This window comes from Diadema antillarum, unplaced genomic scaffold (genome assembly GCF_040938485.1).
Source record: "Diadema antillarum isolate AM-2024a unplaced genomic scaffold, OU_Dant_1.0 scf00000202, whole genome shotgun sequence".
Lineage (NCBI taxonomy): Eukaryota > Metazoa > Echinodermata > Echinoidea > Diadematoida > Diadematidae > Diadema > Diadema antillarum.
The window spans coordinates 1,314,511-1,322,488 of NW_027271091.1; positions in this window are offsets into that span (position 1 = coordinate 1,314,511).

The window sequence follows — 7,978 nt, forward strand, 5'->3', positions numbered from 1 at the left end:
AATGAATTGTGTGGACTCAATGTATAGGTAAATATGTGAAGAATACATTGGTGGGGTTTTAGGAAAAGTTTTTAATCAATGTACCATCATCGTCGCTGGAAAAGAGGGCTATGACGAATCGTGATGTCACAATAAGGGAACAATATGAAAAGAAAAGAATAAAAATATTTCCTCACATCATTTCCGTTTAAGGCTTCCTGGCATAAAAGCACTGTCTCATCAACTTCCTTCAGTATGTGGAGGAAATAACGATAACACCCTCAACATAATGATTAGTTTGATAGTAACAATCGATGGTGAGTAAATTTTTCATTACAAAATGAACTCCACTGATGTTCAAATTCATGAATATCTTCCGCCGAGTTGTTTTTATTGCAACTGATGTACAAATTGCCCTACATCGACGTAAATATAAGCACCGAATTGATCAGTGTTTAACAGCAGTAGACATGACAAGGCTCGGTGGTCTAGTGGATAAGACGCCTGTCCGGAGATCAGGAGGTTGTAGGTTCGAATCTTACCCGAGTAAACTTCACTCATGTGTTCTTCTAATTTTCTATGTACACACTTAATTAACTTGTACACTCAAGAACTTATACACACACACCACAATCATCCCTTCACCTATGCAGATGTTGTTTTGGCGCATATGAAGATGATGCCAAGAGCCCTCTCCACTTGTCTCTGTTTTCCACATACCCTCTGCTTTGGGAGTCTGCAAAATTCAATCTAGTCCATTCTTTATGCATTCTTAAATTTCCGTTTAACTCTCAATGAATCGCAACATCGCTATATCACGCAGAGTGATGACCATAAATTTATCTCGATTTCCCTTGTGAAAAGTGGAAATTGGGTAATAGAATTGAGAGAGTACGCTTTATCTGCATAACGTCAACCCCAAATTATGCGCAAACACAATGGGCTCTATAATATTTATGGCACTAATGTAAATGAAAGTGGTGTAGAGTTTAAAGAAACGGAATAATAGAAAGAAAAAGATTACAGGTCCTCTAATGATGAGTGAAGTCTCATCCTGTAGATAACGAGATTTTTAGTTTTGCGTGTTATCTAACAGAGTATATTTTTTTAACAACCTGTTCGGGGGGGGGGGGTGGTTTCTCAGAACAACTAAGGTCAAGAAGATGTTTCCAGTTGCAAATGAAATATCTCACAAAGGGTTTCTCCATTGCACAAGCTAAGGCATGACTATACAAAGTATTTTGGGAGCCATGCAGGTAGGTGAATTGTCGCAAGGTCTCGATAAAAGCTGAATTTGCACCACTGTTTCTCCAAATCCGAATCTATTAGCCGCATAGTCGTCAACTCATTTTATAATTCTTTTCTTGGTGCGAAATATGTTCTCGTCATTAATGAAATAAAGAAGAAGGAAAAAAAACACGTCACACTATACAAAGTACCAACATCATTTTTTTTTCCTTTCGAGGCATGACAATTTCATTAGCCTGCCACCACTTTGTAATTATATCATTTTCTGTCAGTCACTTATCTATCTCTTCGTTGTAACATATATATATGTCATTATCCTTTGCAGTATACTATGTGCTACCACAGTAATCATCATAATGTATAATAGTTATTTTGAATAGAAAGGTTCTACAGGGTAAAAAAGAGAAAAGGCGCTCCGATATCACTGGTTTCCACGAAAATCCCTACAATAAAAGGAACTATAATAGCAGACTTTATGTAAAGAGAAAAAAAAAAGAAATATATCAGTATACATTCTGCATCAAGAGGAAGCACACAGTACTTGGGGACCGCTGTCATGGATCTGACAGTTCTGATACGACAGCCCCCCAAAATGTTTATGATTTTGTTTATTTACTTTACCATGACAACCACTTTTCCAGAGCGTCTCACGGGGTGCTGGAGTGATGTGGCTGATAGGTGTGCGGCGTACCTCGGACGCGCTTCCAGCTTCCATCTCGGAGGAGTAAGCCTACATATGACCGTTTTTTTTTTGTTTTTTTTTTTGGGGGGGGGAGGTCGGTTTACCGACCTTCGAGCTTGTGCAATTTTGATATCTCATCAAATACAGAAATACAAGGGGGAAATATCAGACAAATGGATTAATAGATATTATACAGACGGAGAGATAGATAGATGAGCTTGTAGATACACAGATTGAGGAATATAAAAAGAAAAGAGAGGTATAAGATAATGAGAGTGATAAGTGTGCGTCTCTACTTGTGAGTATTAAGCGTGTCGTAAGAGTGAGAGGGAGAGAGGGAGGAAATGGGTGAGTGAGTGAGGTGGGGGAGAGGGGAAAGTCATGATTTTCGTTATCGGATAAAGATAACATAGAAACGTAAAAATATAACTTAAAAAACTTTATGCTATCACACACCTTGCGATAGCTTGTTTTTATGTGAAACACTCTCGGCGTGATGTGCTCAATCGCTATTGAGAACTTTTTGGCAAATTGTGCTAAATTAAAGATAGACTATAGAATGTGGATTGGCTAGTACTGTTTGCTTTTTTGTTTTTGTGGGTCCCCCCCCCCCCCCTTCAAATCAACACGTTCGACTATCGAATTGTATCGGAACTGCCTCTGTTACGTGATTTATTTCATATGAAAGGACTGTAAGATGAGGTTTATACGTTGCTGTATCAACTATACTAACACAAGTATTCGCTGTATGATTTGACAATATTATAGGTTTCCCCGGCAAATTTCGTAAAATTTGTCATTCATTTTCATCTTATGTGCATTCAAATTCCTATATGATTGAAGCGGTGCAGTGACTTTGGTCGAACGTTTTTGTTTTTGTTTTTGTTTTGTTTTTGTTTTTTAATGGTTTAAAAAAAAATGTTTAACGCTTTAAAATCCGTTTTCAGGGACCCAAATCAGTGGTCATAAGTTCAAATTCAGATGTAAGCATTCAATTTCGTGTAGTAAAGTAAACATTTTTTCAAGCTCATATTTCTCATAGAATATTAGGCTAAACATTGATGTTTTATGTACCATGTTAAAGGCAATTTAATTGGCTCCATGTTAAAGGCAATTTCGGCTATCAACCTGTTAAGTTAATGAAGATGGAAACTTTGCGCATGAGTTAACACATTCGTTTTTCTCTTCCAAGGCACAAAAATAAACATTGCAAAAATGGACAAGTTTTCATTCACGTGTACGTGCTCTTCCACATAACAATGAGAACAACAGACAAATCAAACGCAATAAGAAACACAAATTAATTTAGAAAAATTACCCATTGATCTCTATATCTTTGTAGCCCATAAAGATGAAAAAGGCAAAAAACAAAATAACGGAGAAAATGAAGATTTTTCTGTCAAACACAAATTGAAATGACATTACAGAAGAGGCAATATCAACAAAAAGGGTAGAAATTTGAAATGTTATTTTGAATTAAGCACATTGAAAATAATAGCTGGTTCTTGAATTTGTCTCATGAATTCTTAAAATGTTAAATCAAAACAATAAAATAAAAAAGAAATCTGTCCACTTTACCACCTTTGCTGCTTAATCTATATGTCATTTGAATTGAGTTGACAGAAATTCTTATTTTCCCCCTTTAGTTTTCCACTTTGTTATTGTTTGAGGATGTAAAGAGATATACGTGTACAAGGGAACGAAAATATATTTTTGCTATTCATTCGTATCTCTCATTGTGTTAAATTGGTCGTTTGTTATCATTGCTATCTTGAAGGGCATTTGCAAATGAAGGACTAAATGTCAAATTCTACAAATTTTAATTCTGTGTCTTGGAAGACAAAAACGAATGCATTAACTCACGCGTAAAAATTTCCCTTTGTATAAACCTACCAGGTCGATAGTCAATTAAACGACCTTTCATATGATATATCAAAATCTCCTCTGAAAAATATGCACTGGAAAAAGTGTTCACTTGATCTTTTTGCTGAGTGTATTTGTGACATAAGCACGCTGCGGGACTGAATGATAGATCCTACTCCTTGTATTTTTTCTTCCACATTGATATGTCAATGGTACAGTGTGTTCAATGCCTTTTCTGAACACTCAATTGAATATGTCATCCCCAATAAAGATCAAGTACGATAAATCATGTGTTTACCCTTCCCCCAAAGACAGAATTCTCCGTTTGACATTGTTATTATATCGATTCCTTCACCAAACAACCGGGAAAATCACCAGCTGGGTCTTCATTGCTGAAAGAATATGTTGTCGTCATTGTGTACGTCATGGTCATGACTGTAACCAAGATACTTATGTCAGAAACAAATGCTTCAATTATATCTTGTGATAAGCCATTGTTCACAAAACACTTATAACCGGAGGGCCAAAAGCTAAAAACAGAGGTCGAGTTGCACTCTCTCTACAAACTAAGTAGACCATGCTTATTTTCAAGTTTTTATTGTAACAAACAACATTCCACTGGTCTACCTCAAAAAATTTGTTGCGAAAGCCTCCAAATCCAAGATGGCGTCCAAGATGGCCGCCATATTTACTGACTTTGTTATTTGAAAGATAGAATTTGATTGAAAAATCAGATTTCAACAAATTTGATGTCATGTGAAAGAGAATAAAATTTTCTACAAGTTGATACCATTTTTGTGGGTTACTGTGATAATTGGATTGAGATTTTAAGGAAAAAACACTCATTTTTTGATATTTTTCTGAAAAAAGGAAAATCATGAAAATGCTTGATTCAGCATAAATCAAAGAAAGACTGAAGGATTATCTTGAAACGTTTCAAGAATTTTGTTTGACATATAATTAATATTTGAAGAAAATTAGGGGTCAGTACCATTTTCGGTTCAGGAGTTATAATGTCTCAAACTTGAAAACTCACTACGTAAAAATGGCCACTTTAGTTGTGACCAAGACCTTGTTGGTCGTAAAAAAGTCTGCGCGCGCCAAGACTACTACACGCACCACTGGCACTGGCGCTTGTAGCAATGCCAGTGGTGCGTGTAGTAGTCTTGACAAATGCAGACTTTTTCTTTGACAAACAAGGGTTTGTGCCTGCAAACTAACTTTTCATACCAAGTGGTAGCTCAGGTGATACTGATCGCTATTGTTTCAAAGTAGATTGTTCTGAAGCAGATGAGAAGAAGCAAAAAAAAAATCAAATAGAGGTAGTAGCTTGAAACTTGGCACCAATCTTGTTATAGATAGTTTAAGACAGAATTTAGATCAACCGCTCAAAAAAAAAAATCAAGCTGACAGCCATCAAAGTTGACATAGTGTATTGCGCCAAATTAAATGTATTATTTCGTTTTTGATACAAATTTGTCTGTTGTGCTATCTTAAACCGTCTTAAGTTTTTATGGACACATTTTTTAAACCAGTGATATTCTACTCTCCGAAAAAGAAAAAACAAATCGAGTGGAAGTTTTTACTTTTGATGTGAGGAGTGAATAACAGAAAACAGTGAATTTAGAGTGAAATTGGAGTGACTTTTGAGTGAAAATGTTCATTTTCACTCATTTTAGAGTGACCTTAGGCAGAGCTCCACACTAACTTTTATTTTTGGTGGCCCAAAGGCAAATATCCGACCTTTTTTGGTGGCCCGATCAGGCCACCAAATTCTTCATTTCTGACATTTTGGTGGCCCGACGTGCGTTTTTTGTGGCCCCGGGCCACCGGACCACCGTTAGTGTCGAGCCCTGCCTTAGGGATCACTCGTCACTCTTCGAGTGATCCCCGAGGTCACTCTAAAATGAATGAAAATGAACATTTTCACTCTCGAGTGATCCTGATATCTAATATAGGAAAGCATCTACCAATGGCATAAGTTCAGATCAATTATTGTGACACTATAACCCACATGAAATCAGCCTAAAAACAATGTAAGAAAAATCTGATAACGGAAAATACAGTTTCAGCATGCTTATTTGTAAATGTGAATATACAGCACGAATAATCAATTTGGACAATTTTATTCGAACAATATACTGAAAAGTAATTTCGCACAACACATTTAAGAGCAAAGTTGAGAAATTGCCGCCATGTTGTTTTTTTTTTTTTTTTTGGGGGGGGGGTTCGGATCAGAAGGGCTTTCAAGGACATCTACGGATCAGACATTATTACACATAATACCACCATCATTCACGTTTCTACAACAGCAGAGTAACATACAAGTAAAAAAGCATATCTTTGATACAGAAGCATTTCTTTTTTATCAAAGATTGGGCCTTACCCAAACACTGGAATGAGCTCCGCCCCCCCCCCCCCAAAAAAAAAGACCCTCAATATGGTTGACACTAGTATACAATATCGTTCGGATGTATAGAAACATGTAATAGACAGCAATATAAGAAGATTAAAAAAAAACATATCAAATTATAAGTTATAAGTTGAGATAACTTTGATGCAACACACTAAAGGTATTGTTTACCATTGGGAGAGATATCACATTCGATTTATATGTGCAGGTTAGTTGTATTACAAAACATTCTACCATGTAAAAAAAATTATAATAAAGCCTCAAACATACGGAGATATCACCATTTCTTTTCAAGAAACCATAACCATAATAACTGTTGACATGAAAAAAAAAACATTCTTATCAGAGCTATTTAGTATATCTAACAATATTTAGCATTAATTATACTGATTTAAGTTTGTACATTAATCCCTAACTCACAGTTTAGAACTAAATTTAGTTTGAGGAATTAAGTAAAGCTGGGTTTTTGTTTTACGTGCACTGATGGTAAATAATGCCTTGAACGACAACCTCGATTAATTACCGCCATCTTGAATTTTGTGTGGATACTATTTTCATCGCTAAATATTACACATTGGCAAAATTTGTGCCAAATTTTAAGCTCCTATCTCTTTTTGGAAAATACTTTCTGTTCAATCTTATCTGCCTCAGAACAATCTACTATGATGAAATGCTACAGTAATAGCGACCAGCGTCACCTACCACTTGGCATGAAAAGTTAGTTTGCAGGTACTTGCAAGTCACTAGACCATTACAGTATTACATGTGACCATGTAAACACATTGTAAGCAAAATTTATAATGCATAAATATAATCTTTTTAAGTTTTAGATGTTAACTTGTCAACAGTGTATGATATTGCCTGTAATTCCAGAAATATGAATTATATCTCAATCTCAGTAAATCTCAATCTCAATCGCAGGTTTCAAAATAATTCTTCAGTTCTTCTTTGATAGATACTAAATCATGCATTTTTACATTTCTTCCTTTCTTCAAAACAATATAAAAATATGGATCCCCCCCAAAAAAGAGAAGCAAACAATCCCCCCCCCCAATTTATCACAATACACAGCTAAAGTGGTATCAACTTTTAGAAAGTTTTACTCTCCTTCATATGACATCAATTTTGTTGCAATCCAATGTCTCTATCAAATTCTATGTTTGAAATGTTAATTTCAATAAAATGGCGGCCCTGTTGGACCGCATCTGTACTTTGCAACAAATCTACTGAGGTGTACTTACGGAACATTGCTTAGTATGCTTAATATTATGTATGGTCTTGTTTATAGAGAGAGTGGAACTCGAAAAGTAAGCACGATCTTGGATTTGACCCTCTGTGACGTCTTTGGGAACAGATGCGTGTAAATAACATATTATGTAAAATGGGATTTCAAGTTTGAGACATTATAACTCCTGAACCAAATACAATACTGACCTCTAATTTTCTCCAAATATTGATTATATGGGAAAGATATTAATTTCTGCATGGTTTTTATAAACATCTTTAATTTTATTTTTTTAAACTTTTTAGAGAAATATTCATGGTGCATTCTGAAAAATGTCTCCATAAAAACCTAAGATGGTTTGAAATGGCATTAAAATGTTCAGAATGTATAAAAACCATATGAATAGGCAGCAAAACAGACAAAATTGTATCAAAATCGAAATGATACATTTACTTTGGCGCAATACACTATGTCAGCTTTGATGGCCTGCAATCTTGAATTTTTTGAGTGATTGATCCAAATTTTGTTTTAAACTTTCTATAGCAAGGTTGTTTCAAGCTTCTTCCTC